At 47.3% G+C, this 15120-nt stretch overlaps 1 protein-coding gene across 4 annotated transcripts in view; it reads right to left on the bottom strand.

Moving 5' to 3' along the window:
• ETV6 (ETS variant transcription factor 6) overlaps positions 1 to 15120 on the bottom strand; it is a 233283-nt gene that overhangs the window by 216357 nt on the left and 1806 nt on the right. The window lies entirely within an intron of this gene.

Genomic DNA, 15120 nt, shown 5'->3' with positions numbered 1-15120 from the left:
GAAAAGCGCGCTGACGTTTTCTCGCAGGCAGGTCAATGTTCAAGCAACTTCAAGTGAAAACAAAGACTGACGGCCCTAACACAGTTGTGGAGGTTCAAAACTTTGTTCTTGAGCAGGTCGCTAGAACAAGGGTTCCTCATAGAACCTACATGGGGGACAGGCCCTAGGTTAGACTACAGCACATTCGTTATCAGGAACCGCGGGGCTCATGTGCGCCAAGCCCTGAGTTCCTGTGCACCCCAAACAGTAAGCCTGGCACTGGGTCTGGTGAGGCTGGAAGCAAAGGAGAGGAAGTGGACAGGAAGGAAACGGCCTCCAAATTGACAGCCTTGGCCGTGGAGACACTGGGTGAGGACAGCAGTGGTGGGAGGAACCTGACAGCACCTCTCCAGCCTGGACAGCATGAGGGGCACGAGCAGGGTGCTCCTGAGGGTACACCCTTGGTGGCCACCCCCACCCAAGCAGCTTCATAAATATATGTTTGCACTGGGACCTGTGCCTTGCTTGGACTCACTGTGGCTGTAACAATTTCCACCTTGCACACATGCCCCCTTGGAGCCCATCTGGGAGAGGCAAGGGAATCCTCTGGCTGCCAGTGGGGACAGAAAGGCCTACAAGGAAAGCAGCATGGAGACATCCCCTGCAGCCGAGATGAGATCAAGGCCAGGAGGGCTGGCCAGCAGCTGCAGTGTGGATCCAGAAAAGAGCGCCCCTGGCAGGCAGCCAGGAAAACCTGGCAGGTGTCCGTTTGGGGAGACATGAAAGAACCCTGGCTTGGCTCTGGGTGGGTTCAGAATGTGGAGACGTTTCACATATCCTGATGCCCCCAATCCCAGCTGCATGTTAATGGCAATAGGTAAAAAGAGGAAATGAGCCGTCTGGGCTTGTGGGGAAGGTCTAGGTGTATCTGCTTGTATCTGAAAATACCTGACTTCTCCCGGTTGGTCCATTTCACACGTACCAGAGTACCAGGTTGTTCATAACCCTAACACTGATCTCCTAAGAGCTTCCTTTTCGAGTAAGGAGTACAGAGTTATCCTGTCAACAAAAATGGTGAGGCTGTCCCACCCTCTGTAAGAAATAGCTCTGAGTTGTTTTTCTAGTCCCATGGTACACTTAATTGTTCTCCCTGGTTTAGGTCCCCCAGGCAACATGTTAGGAGTAAACTAAGAGCTCCAAGAAGATGAGCTTCTCAGATAAGTTGAGAAGAGAACACGGGATCAGGAGGAGAAGGCTTAAAAGAGCTGACCCAAGTAGAGGGTCAGATTCCTCCTGTCCTTGGCAAGGCAGTCACAAACTTCACAGAAGGCTCACGAAGCCGGGCTGTGCTTTCTGGCTATCTCTGCCAACCAGCTAGCAGAGGAATGAAGTGAGGGGCCAATGGACAGTCCCACGCAGCAGTGATCAGCCCCTGGTTCCCAGAGAACCACAGCCAACAATGTCAAGACTGCACATGGCTGCAACACACGGCCATCACCTCTCTCTCCCGGGCCCAAGAGCACCCGGAGCAAGCGAAGAAAAAGGGCACATGGGTGAGCAAGTTTACTCGTTTGGGGCTGTCCATACGTTTCCCTTCACATCAGGCCTATAGGTTCTCCAGCCTCTTCTCCAGCTATCTGTGTTCCTCTCTGGAAGGTGGGCAGGCAAGAGGGAAAGAGTGAGTGGGTCCTGCATGTGGGTCTGCCCAGTGCACGCATCTCTTGGGAGCACCTTAGGTATGGGGAGTGGCACTGTGGTTAGCCCGGCCGTGTGGTCCTATCCCTGCAACCAAGGTGAGGTCTCGTCCTTCCTTCCTCTACCTTCAAGGGCTATTTGCTCAGGATTTCGACTGGGCAAAGTGTTCATCTCACACTTACATATATGTCACAGATCCTGGTGTCCATTGAGCCTATAACAGAAGCTTAGTAAACACCAGCTGATTTTAAAAAGTCTGTTCAGCTAACATACATCAGACCTTCCCTGTGCCAAGCACTGTGCAGGACACTCAGAGATACTAAAAAAAAAAAAAAAAAAAAAAAAAGAATCCATCGGACTCCTGCTCCCCCCATGGGCTTTCACTATAGTTAGAGGATGACAAGCAAACAGCAACAGGATCACAGCCAACACCCAGCATGTCCAATGGCTTGTAGGACATGGTGCCTGTCAGCAACAGGGAAGGCTTCAGAAATGGGCTTCAGGTGACACACTGGCTACCAGGCAGAAAAGGGATGAGGAGAAGATTCGAGGCATTACGTGCATTATGTGTTTTGGGAGAAGAGCAGGTCTCGGTTGGAAGATAACATGGAAGGGGAGGTTGGAGAATGATTCTAGAAAGGTAAACTACCTGGGGCCTTCCATGATGAAGGGCTGGGCTCCATCCTGAACTGCAGGGTCAAAAAGGGGCTGATATGATTGAATTCTGACCCGCAAAGAATCATCCTGGGTTGGACTGGAAAGTGCAGGGAGTGGCAGTAGGAAGGTGAGATGGCAGACAAGTGAGAAGTCTGGGGCCAGAGGGAAGACGGTGCCAGTGAGGACGGAGAAGGAACAGCGTGAGAGGGACGAGGTGTGCAGTGGGACACCACCTTGCCTTGAAGCCCGCAGAAGATAGAACATCTGCCTTCTGGAAGCCTGAGATCCAGCAGCCTTGAGAAGCCGCAGTGGATGAATCAGTTCGTGGGCCCCGGACCAGAGAAGGGCCCTCACTCACGCCCTTTAGTCCTGGATGGCGTTTGTGGCAGCACTGGCTTTAAGATGGCCTTTGATGAATGACAGAGAGGTAACTTGGCAGAACTACTCATTTTCTATTTCTCTTTTGGCTGTTGTCCCCTGTGATCCATATCCTGAACAGTTCTAGTTAGTTCTGTCTTTATGGTACAAGATCTCGGATGGATTCTTTTCACAGAAACCTCTACTAAGAGAAGCTACCATCTTCTCTCACATTAATCCTGCTCCACAATCGCTCCTGGCAGTCTCTGACCTATGCAGGACACAGATAAATAAATAAAAACAATAATAATAAGGCTTTGCCAGGCTCACAAACTGATCCAGTCAGAGGAGTATGAGAGACACCTGTTTTTTAACATAGCCGCTGTGAACACAGCAGAAGCATGGCATGCTAGTAACAAGAAAGGGTTCTCATGAAAATCCAAGAGCAGAAGAAATTGGCACGGACCAGTGTTCAGCTTTAACACCTGAATAGGAAAAGAAGTTCAAGTAAGATCAGATACCTAATAGGAACCCTGCCTTGCTGAACTTGGAGACCCAAAAGCTACTTCCCTTCTGGGGAGGTGACACACCCACCCATCGAAGGGTTCTCGAGGTGTAAAGCAGCTATGAACATATGTAGGATCTTTTCGTAAACACACTGAAGCTTTTAGAAGTTTGCCTGACCAAACACCTCTTCATTTCAGCCAGCGTCAAAGACAAATCAGAACACAGCTCACCGTAGAATATGGACGCTAACATAGGAGGAAATAAACAACATGTAAAATTATTTGTTCACTTCATTCACCACTGAAGATACACACACACACAGACACACACAATCTACCAACATATAAACACCACGGGCAAACTGCTTCATAGCTCTAATACGTACACATTACCTTTTCAGACCAGACCAGGGAGATGCTCCTAGGAACAGCTTGTTAACAGCCCCTCACATTGCTGTTTAACAATCCGTTTATAGCCTATCAGAAAGCCAACCCTCCAAGGAGATATATTTTACATCTAGATGTAAGGTTTTCTTGCCACAAGGCTGGGTTTTGTGTAATCTTTCACTCCATAAGCTAGAAAACAGATTATCCCATCTTTTCTGTGACTTACAATCATGTGAGCATGCCCACACGTGCCTATACACGGGGTCACAAAAACAAACCCTCAGAATAAAAGCAGAAAGATGCCCAAGGAAGCGCAAGCCATACCGTATGGTCCTGACCAGAACTAAAAACAGCATCTAAACGCATAGTGTCAGCCACCCTCTCTCTGTTCTCTCAAGATCGTGCTCATTCTAATCTCCAGGGCGTGTCCCTAAGCACAGGCCTTCAATGACAATGATTTTCGATAGGAACCTCTCCCTCACCCAAAGAAGCTACTTTCTAGGGCTTTGGCGTTCGGAGCATTCTTTCAACAAATTTCAACTATACAACCATAAATGCACATAAATGAAAATAAAGAGTGAACATAAAATTGCAAATTTTCCTCCAAAGCCTAACATCTGTGCCCTGGGGACACTAGGACCAGCTGAAAGACCGCCTTTCTGGCAACTGGTATACCAGAAACTCAGAAGTGCCAAGCATGGCCGACTGCCCAAAAGGCAGCCAGCTGGACTGACACTTGGTTCACCCTGCTTGGGGAAGTGTGCAGCCAAAACTTCCCCAAAGAAGCATAATCTTGTCAGCATGGGGAGTCCCAAAGGGATTCAGAGAACCCCAGTACAGGACCCCAAGAAGAATCACACACACCAATGTGGGGGCAGATCCGAGGTGAATTCTTTCTGATAACCCACTTGGCATGTAGCCTGGCAGGCCACAAGCATGTCCACCAAGGTAGAATTAACTAGATGTGCCCTAGGCTCTGCAGTCCGTCCTAAAATGGACCCACGTAAGAAAATGGACGTGTTGTGAACTTATTTTGACCTGTAACCTAGATCTGACTGACTCGAGAGGCAAGAGGACCATCTTCTCATTCACCCACACCTACTCCATGGTAAACCTTAAAATACCACAACCAAAATGGAAATGTATACAGAACCATCTTTCCCTTAAATCAGAGTGCTCAACATGAGGGCTAACCACAAAAGCACACACAGGCCTTCCCCCTAGTTTAGAGAAGCTCCATTTGGCCATTTTACTGAAGTGTGCAGGACTAAAGATAAATTCTCAGAAGAGCCAGCTAACGTTAACATTGACTTATGCCCTTGGGCCCACCTCTTTCCTCTCTGCAGGAACCACAGGGCCTTTCAGGGGTCTGCATGGCTCCCTGCCTTGTTGCCTTCATGCATGTTCTCCTTCTGAGGACCTCTCTACCTAGTCCACTGTGCTTCCAAGAGATGAGCAATAAATATCCTGCCATTGACACCATGGCCTCCTGGTTCATTCTCTAAAGCAGTGAACACAGAAAAACCAAAGTGCCAGGAAGGGTGGGAATAAGTAAGACATATTCTAATAGGTGCCCTACTTAAGATGCAACTCTCCCTACCTATGTGGGTGACGGTTAAAGAACCCCTTCTATCATGCTGAAAAAGATTACAGGGTCACCACTCTGGCCTTCCTGTTTCAAAAGCCCCCCTGGATTCCACCAGGTTCCAAAGCTGCCTCGGAAGGGCGCCTCAGTGGCTCAGTCAGTTAAGCACCTAACTCTTGATTTCAGCTCAGGTCATGATCTTGGGGTCCTGGAATCGAGCCCCACCTCAGGCTTCTTCCTCGGCGAGGAGTCTGCTTCTCCCTTTCCCTCTGCTCCCCGGCCAAAACAAAGAAATGTTTAAAAAAAGAAAAAAAGCTGCCTCTGACCTACAGGTAACTTCTGCCTGCAGAGAGTGGACCCTCACTTCCCAACTCACAGTTAAAATTTTGCACAGAGCTGCAGAGACACAAAAAAGGCGTAATGCAAAATTCAGAAAGCCAATCTCTGTTTCCCTAGCTTTCTGAAGGTAAAGACGCTTACCTTCCCAACTCATACGGTTCCTCCTTCCACCCCATCCTAACGTATTCAGCAGACTAAACGGGAGGGCTAAATGGCACAAAGTCAAATAAGGAGCTGGCCATCTTCCAGGGGATCTGAGATGCAGTCAGCCACCTGGGGTCACTCATGCCTCCCAGTCATAGGGAAGAAGACACTCCCAGACCCAAGATCTCCATTACTCCTATTGCAGTCCCAAACGAAGCTCTCCCACCCAGTTCCCCTCACTTCAAATACAGACCACCTCAAAAGGCACCAAGTAAGACCTGCTATCCCCACCCCATCGCTGGCCATGACTGTCAGGACCCGGGAGTGAGGAGACCCATAGGTCTCAGCTGTGCAAAGCTCCTGCCCAGTGACCTCATGACATGGATTTTTAAAATCTCCAAGATCTCAGGTCAAAAGGACACAGTGACTGCAAAATGCACCAGGGATCCAATCCCTCAGATTTCTCATATCCCAAAACCAGGTGGGCCAACTCTGTGGCAGGAAGCTGGGCACAAGCGCACAACAGGCCCCGAGAAAAGAAAACTCCTTTCTGTCCCTCCAGAGGCCCCGCCCAGGATCACGCATCTGTCTATGCAAGGTCATAGTTGGACCTTACGGTCAGTCAGGAGGTTATGTGGTCTCCTCTGGCAGGACTCTGATTCCACGGTCCAGGGCAGTATGGGAAAGGCAACCAGTCTAGAAGCAACAATGAATAATGAAGGAACTAAGGTGGAAAAAAGTCTCCTTCCATTGGCTGAGTCCTTCAGAACAGTCCAGAAGAAAGCTTAGCAAACTCCTGCTCCCTTTTCTATCAAGCCTATGTTCTAGTTCCCCTTACCCACCCCAGTGCAGATGTATTGATCTGAGTATGAATTAGTAGTCTCTGGACCATACAAGCTCAAAACTGTCTCCTGACCTGGATTCTTCATCAGGGAGCCCAGAGTTGCTCGGGCCACACCCGCAGCCAGACGGGCAGAGTCGAGCCCTCCCCTTGCTTTCCCGTCTCTCGGTCTCTCAGTTACCCAGTCCTGCCACCAGCGCCACACCCAGACCCACACTTTCACTAGGGAACAGGGGAAGTGTTAGGGAAAACGGGAAACCTCAGAGACAAACAGACTGTTCTGTGGGGCTGGATTTTTTTATTTATTTTTATTTTTTTAATGATCAGGCTGATTTCTACCTGCAGCTCATTTCTTCCAGGAAATAGTTCAGAGTCAGCATCTCATCTCTGGTTACTCTTTCCTCACATATAGGGGATGTGAGTGGGGAGGGGTTACTGCTTGTTACAGAGATAGGTCTTCAGAAAGATACAGTTATGTGGCCCCTTGAAAGCCATGGGGGAGGGGACACAGCAGCTGCATAGAAAATCAAAAACTTTCACTTGTGCTTTCCAAGAAGGAAGGCAGAGGAACGGCTTCTCTCCACACCTATGTTCTTTCTCTAATAGTCCCAAAGTGCCCAGAACTGCTGCCAGGGGGTCAGCAGAAGAGGCAGCCAACGTTCCCTCCATTCGGCCTCACAAAGGGTCATTTTCCAGCCTCTGTGTCATCTTCTCATCTAACATGGATACACGAAGGAAAACTCAGGAATGCATTTCAAGTCCACGGCTAAGAGAACAGAGCTGCTGAAGACGGACACTTCAGTCCCTCAATATCTAAAAACAAAGGTTCCCTCATGCCCCCCAAATCACACATTTGGCTTTCTCCAACCCTTCTGTATAAACTTCCACCGAGAGCCATCGACACCCGCTCTTGAAACTGGAAAGTCCGCCCCCGCCCCCCAACGGCGAACAGTGTCTGCTCTGTGGTCAGACAGACGTGGAAATGCCTGTTCAACAAAAGCAGACTTAAGAAACGATGTCCTCGCTCGAGTCGCACCCAGGCCACAAATAATAAGCAACTGTGTGAACGAGCGGATCCCTGAATAGGTCTGAATACTTGAGGGCTGAGTAATAATGCTAGTTAGAGTCACTGGACAGTACTTCCAGGCTTAGGTTTGTTTTTGATGTTTTTTTTTTCCTTTTCTTTTACCTTTGAAACTTATTAGAACCATCCCAGCTATTCCTTCAAAACATCACTGTGAGATGCAAAGGCCTTGTTATTACCCCGTAACTGCAGCTGGCTCATCACTTCTATTGCTGAGGCTGGCATTCAGTTCAAGTGAAACCAAGAGTTGTGCTCAACACCACTGAGCAGTCCCAGCCCTGCGAGACACCCGGTGGGAGAGCAGCAAGCACGTTCCCTGGGAGTCAGCCCACTTAGGAAGCCCAGATTGGGGTTTCAGGAGGTGCTACCGACCAGCCACAGGAGCTGGAGCAAACCATCCACATCTCTGGCTGCCATACCAACTGGGTCATATAGGCCCGGGACCAGCAAACCTCTAGCTCCCTCTAGATCTAGATTATTAGAGAGGATACATAAAGGGGGAGAGGAGCTAACTTTTTTTTTTTTTACAGAGAAAGTCACGGTGTCATGAAAGAGTGGCTTATTTTTATTACCACTTTAGATGAGTTAACAGGTTGAAGACGAAGACTGATAAATTCAAGTTCAAGAACCAGGACCCACACTCAGGCCTGTCCACTCCAGAGTCTGTGTTCTTCCCCCAGAAGGGCTCCACAGTATGGCAATGACTGGTCCCCTCTTCCCAGCAACTTATAATCACCTTGAGGGAAATTGCCTTGACAGATAAGAACTAAAGAACATCAGACCGAGTAAAATGCGAAGCAAAGGGGTTTGGAACTGCGTTGTGGCGACACTGACATCACTGAGCACACTCACCGTCCCTGCTCGTGACAGCAGAGCGATGCGTTCTTCTCAGGTCATTCAGGAAATGAGATCGTTTTCCGTATGTCTGACTCCCACACACAAAGGGAAAATACCCCCAAGGAGTACACAGGTCTGGTGAGCGTACAGATTTATGGGATAGCTCCTTCCTGTCTTCACTGGGGAGTAACATATTTTTCATAAGTCATTCATCCAGATAACTGAAGCGTAGCCTCTTAAAACTTCACATTATTTTTATGCCAAACATTTTTGTTGGAGAGCTTTCCAAAACGCATTACATTTTCTCACTTCCTAAATCTCATAACTTAAAGCTTGTCTTTAACTTGGAAGTCATAATTATGATCATTAATAGCATCAGTCATTGTGTGGTGCCATACAAATGGGTTTAACTCTATAGGAGTCCTTGCGAAGGAGCCACGCGTTGCGAAATCCTGTCTGCTTTTCACCACTCTCCCCATCTCCCCCACACCCGCCACAGTGTTAGAGGGACAGGTTCCTAGGGCAGAATACCGGATTCTGACTCTGGCTTGGCTATCACGAACAATGTGATCTCGGGCGTGCTATTTAAATGCCAAAGGACCCAGTCTCCTCATCTGTTTCACGAGAAATTTGGGTTGTGCTCTCTCAGATTCCCTCTTATTATCTCCTCACATCTCCCTCTCTGCTTCCTTCCCCCTATCTGCTCTGAAGAAAGGCTTCATTAAAGTTGTTCAAAAGCCAGATTTCATGAACTCAGAACTCTCTCTTCACTCAAGTAAGATAGAACAAGGCCACTGTGGTCAGGCTACCAGGAAAGAGGGGAAAGAAAAAATTCTTCCTTTGGTGGTGTGGGACAATCAGGGAATACCTGAAAACATCTCTGATTCCTAGAAATCATACAGGCTTGAGATGTACATGAGAGATGGTTTAAGAAAAACTTGATGTTGGGGCACCTGGGATCGAGCCCCGCGTTGGGCTCTCTGCTCAGCAGGGAGCCTGCTTCCCCCACTTCTCTGCCTGCCTCTCTGCCTACTTGTGATCTCTCTCTCTCTGTCAGATAAATAAAATCTTTAAAAAAAAAAAAGAAGAAAGAAAGAGAAACTTGATGTTGATGGGCGGGGGAAGCTGTGGACAAAAAAAGAGACTGAGCAGGGAGTGATGCAGACAGAGGTGACTAACCCAGAGGCTGAGACTGGGCAGGATGAGAGGACACAGTGCAACCTGTCACCCATGGAATGAAGGCATAATTAGGTGACAGGGAAAGAAGAAAAAGGCAGAGAGGGAAAGGAAAGGTTTCTGAAAACATGGAGGGCCTTTTGAATGAGACCTACCAAAAGATAGAAGATCACTAGAGAATACCAGAGATTGGAAGAAAAATGGAAGATCTGGACACCGGGTTGTGTGGTGTGGCCATCTGGCTCCGTGAGAGGAACAGCGAGGAACAATCCACCTTCAAGGGGACCCAGAACAGGAAGGAAACATTTCTGCTGCCCTATTTGTGCCTCTCACCCTGGCTCACGGGAGGCTCCACCACCTCATATCACATCAGTTTCCTAATTTTCTTCACAATGATGGCCATACCCAAGAACACTGTCATGAAGAATGCTCTGGAATGGTAGGTCTTAGCTTGGCCACGTAGGGCATCTGAGATCTTAGGCCAATGTCACTCAAACACTCTGGGCTTCAGGATCCTCATTTGTGAAATAGGGAGAAAAACAGCATCCCTGAGAAAGTTGTGAAGAGTAAGGAAGATGACGTAGATCAAACACCACACACACACCAGCAGCCAGTCGTATTCCACATGTGACGGTGGTGGTGGTGGTGGTGGAGGAGGTGGGAGAGGAGAAGGAAGCAAAAGAATGGGAGAAAACATAGGAGCAATGACCACTAGAACAGCTGACAAACCCCTTTAGTTACCCAGAATCGGGAAAGCTCCAAAATGCAAGTATTACACAGTTTTCCATAAACATAGTCCACAGGACCGAGAGGCAGCTCTGCTCCTCTGGGAGTCCTCACATCACAAACTTGGGCTAATGCCTTCCTTATTCAGCCCCTCCCACCATTTCCCCACAGTCTGAAAATTCCAGATCATTTAGACAAAGACCACACTGAATTGTACATTTTCACTATCTGAGAAGAAAGGTTTATCAAGCAAATTAACAGAGCAAATAATATATGTGTGGTAATATTTTGACACTGAGGGAACAGTTTCGGGCAAGCGGTAGCACTCATTTCTAACCAGCGGATGATATGGGACACAAGTCATTTCTGCCTCTTCATTGGGGCTCATCCTGAGACGCCCCGGCAAGCCACACTTCATCAGTCTGGTTCCTGTATGTTCAGAAATAAATCAAAATGTGTTGGTTGTTTAATAGGCTATAATTCTAACTTCTCGCCCTGTCTAGTCTTTCTCGCCCCCAAATACTAGGTTTGGCAGGGAACAGTCTTTAAGTGGGGCCTCTCCTGGCGTGGGAACCCTGAGTACACTCACACTCATTCTATTCAACAAATACACACAGAGATTGGTGTCTTACACACGTCTTCCAACAAATACAGCAGTGCCGGACTCTGCCTGAAAACAAACTCCAGCGTTTTCTCTAAAGTAGCATTCACAGGGAAAAATATGCCGTTTGTATACCTCGGACCCTAGGGGGCTTCATTTAACACGGAGCCACTCAGCTGGGAGAACCACACCAAAGGGCAACTTTTTAAAAATGGGTAATAAAACGAAACTGCTCTTCCCTGCAGTTACTTCCAACCACCCTGTGCCTCCTCGCCCTTTACCTTCCCCGGTGTGGGCAAACACAGCTCAACTGAGACTTACAGACTTTCTTTCAGCTCTGCCTTCCTCTGGTACCCACACTTGGGCTACTGCTTCCCTTGGCTGACCCACGTGAAGGAAGTCAGCTACTTCTCTAGGAGCAGCTGTCACGTTTTTAGCTGATGCTATTTGGGACAGGAAGCTTACTACACACAAATTAGGGTATACGTTCGGCCGCCCCTGGAGAAAAGAGCCTATGGCCCACTCATGATTTCCTCAGAAAAGGACCCCGATAACAGGCCCAGTACCCTCGGCTCAAAGCAGAGGTACCAGACTGCTCACAGACTATAAAAAAGAGTTGCTGCAACCCACCCACCCCGTCTTTGGCCGTACCTCCAAAGGGCTCACAGCAGGATCTTGAAGACATCATTTCACATCTACGCCCACCACAGCTTTATTCACAACAGCCATGAGATGGAAGTAATGAAATCTCCAACAGATGAATGGATTAAAAAAAAAAAATGTGGCATACATGTAAAACGGAATATTATGCAGGCTTAAAACAAGACAGAAATCCTGTCCCATTCCACGACGCGGAGGAACCTCCAGGATGTTACAATTACCAAAGGAACAAGAATATGGGATTCCACTTACATACAGTATCCTAAGTAGTGAAAACCATAGAAACAGAAAACAGAGAGGGGGCTACCGAGGCCGGCAGGAGGGGAGAGGGGAAATTAGTGTGCAGTGGGTACAGAGTTTCCGAGCTGCAGGATAAAAAAGTTCTAGAGATGTGCTGCACAACAGTGTGAATATACTTATCACCATGGAACTGCATGCTTCAAAACGGTTAAGATAGTAAATTTCATATTGTGTGTTTTTTACAATAAAAAAGACTATTGTTGCAAAGAGTGGTACAAATACAAGTCCATCAAGCCCTTCTTCCCTGATCCCCTACTCCTACTACTTCCTCTTCTCACATCCAACAATATACCCACTGGGCCCAGTGCTCCCCCCACACACATCTTCCTTGGCACATACCTCCGTGCCCTCATACCAGCTGGCTTGGGATTAAAATGGACCAAGCTAGGAAGTGCCAGAGAGAGTGCAGCCTATTGTATCAAATTTCCTCGGCCTTTTATAGGGATGCACCATGGATCCAGGAAAGGCAGTGCAGGAGGCTGAGAACGAGGCCTGTGTTGCTCTGAAGCTGGCTGGGTCGCCAATTAGCTGAAGCAAGCCATTCCGTTCTCTGGACCTTCTCTCTATAAAAATACAAGCTGGCCCAGGTGATCTCTGAGGTCCTCTGTTCTGAAAACCTAAAAGTTCCCTGGTTCAGTTGTCCAAGAAACTGGGGAAAAACCAGCAAGTCCGCTAATCTGAGTCTTCCAAGTGATTCTTAAGGCCCTTTGTCATCTTTTACTCAATTCCCTTATCTGTTTTGATACACAAGCTTTTTTAAAAAAATTTTATCAAAATAATAAAAATAGTATCATCATACCAAACTCCTCCTTATAACCATTTTTGGACAGACACCCAGAGAGTGTTCTAGGCCTCCCCGAGACAGCAGCACGGCCCTATTAAAGACTTCATGCAAGTTAACAGATGAAAGTGTTAAGTCACCCTCTGGTACACAGGGACAGACAGAGGAAAGGGCGCTGACCTCCTCCCATGCCTTGCTTCAAATCAGCAAACATTACTGAGAAACAGTTCTGTGCCAGGTGCCAAGCTAGGTACTGGGACACACAGATAACCATCGCTAAACCCAAGGAGCTCAGAGTCCAGTAGGGAAGACCTGGAGTGTCCCAGTTAGTAGCAAAATAAAAAGAGATTTCTTTCTGCTGAGAAAGCCAACCATCCTGGAGAGTAAAGGCAAACAGGGAGGGCGGGGAAAAGGGGAAGGGAGAGGTATGCCACCAGGTCTGGTAACCTGGACGACCCTTACTAAAGCACCATGCCAAGAAGTGAAGGAGTGTGTTGGCTGGGCCATCACCACTTTCCGCAGCAAGTCGGCTGAACTTAAAACCGAACAGGTGACTTGAAGGTGAAGGCCGATAATGGAAAGGACAGCCTCTTCCTTTCTCCCATGACCAGCACAGTCAGCCTCTCAGTCCTCTGAAAAAAATTATTTAGTTTTTTTTTTTATACAATCAGTTGTCCCTGCCCTTACATTTGAACCACCTCACTGGTCAGCAAAAGGAAGCATTTAAACTCTTGGGTGAGAGATGTCGGTACACACATGGGACAGCCCAGTACAGAGAAACGGTGGGGCTCCCTGCCAGTTTGGGTAACCTTGGGCTAGTCAACCTGTCTTCTGTGTACAATGTGTGTCTGATATTCGCTTCACTTCGGTGATGAAAAGATGCCTACGAAGTGCAAAAGAAATATGAAAAGTGCTTATCAGGCATTCGATGTCAACCATCACCAGGGGAGCGATACACACAAAGGCGTCACGGATTGACTGATTCAAAAACTTTCACCTTGGAAGCTGCACCTAAATTGTACACTAGGCTTTTCCAGAAGAACAGACACTGCTCAGAACGCAACCAAGTGCTTCCCTCTGTGGCTGCCTCTGGTCAGGCTCCTCTGTGGTCCATCACACCAGCTGCTTGTAAGGAAGGGGAGCAAGCAAGGACGGTTTCAGGAGTGGAGCAGAGGAGTGAGGGAAATCTCTCCACACAGGGGGAGCCTTCTGTATCACGTCTTCGATACATCGGACTCATCGGCTCATCCTTGAAAGCTTCTGGACATTCCTTCTCTGCTCCACAGAAAAGTTATTGTTTACTGGACTGTAGAAGCAATCCCTGTTCTTGCTTGCGGGTTACCAGCAAACATTTTTTATTATGCAGTCACTGTACCACATCCCAAGGACTAAATGAAACACTGCACACATCACTAGAACATTTTCAGATGACCCGGAATAATCCCAAGTCCTTGATCTGCAGCACTTATTATCAGAATACCGTGAATTCAACAAATTCTTTGGAAAAAACACACTTCACGTGTGTGCCCCTGAACATACACACAGTCTAAGCCAACCGTCACATACTGGCTCCGTGAAGAGCCATTCAAATAAAAGTGATACTTTCGTTACTCGTGAAGAGCGTTCAATCTATTTTAATTACATAGAAATACACAGTCATGAAAAGAGGTACCTAAAGAAAAAAAAAAACTGAAAGGATAAGCAATAAGGCAAAAAATGATAAGCAAACTGTGGCTGCAATTTTTATGTCACATTTAGGACAGTGTTCTGTCTGGGTTTGGAGAGTGGTTTCATATGTCTGTGTAAGAAAAGGGGCTGCTGAACTCTTCCCACTAGAGCAGGATGAAATGAACCACTTAGTAGCACTTCTGCCTGCAGCAGACAGAAAAAAGCCCATCAGAACAGTGGGGACATGCCTTCTCTTTAAGAGAGGTATCAAGAAAAGTCACAGAGAGAATTGCTTTTTGTTTTCAGCCAAAAATTACGGCCCCATAGTTGGTCCAGGTCTTCCTGATGTGGAATTTATTGCTATCAAACTAAATACAATTTACTGATTTAATACCCTATTATTTAGTTACCTCTGTTTGTGTTATGAAGTGTCAAATTAGATTATCTGTACCGTGCTCATTGTAGAATCTAATTTATACAGCAAAAGAAACTAGTTTTGAAGTATCCAACTACCTTCAATTATCTGTTGTGACCATTCCCCCCACCACCACCACCACCACAGCCACAGACATTCTGCTGCCTCCCGGGTATCTACAAACACAGCAGCCCGAAAGTGCCACTGGGCATTTTTGTGAGGCAAAAACAAAGAAACCCAACTGACTTTTTTAGTTCACATTACCCTTACACTAAAATCCACAAAAATCTCACCTGATGAGAAACACCAAAATCTGAGGCTAATTATGAAAACTAGTAAGCAAATCTAATAAAATACTGTTTCTCTTCAACAGATCCTATTG

This window comes from Meles meles, chromosome 7, assembly GCF_922984935.1.
Source record: "Meles meles chromosome 7, mMelMel3.1 paternal haplotype, whole genome shotgun sequence".
Lineage (NCBI taxonomy): Eukaryota > Metazoa > Chordata > Mammalia > Carnivora > Mustelidae > Meles > Meles meles.
Note: the sequence above shows the minus strand (reverse complement) of the source record. Positions and strands in the feature narration are given on the sequence as shown.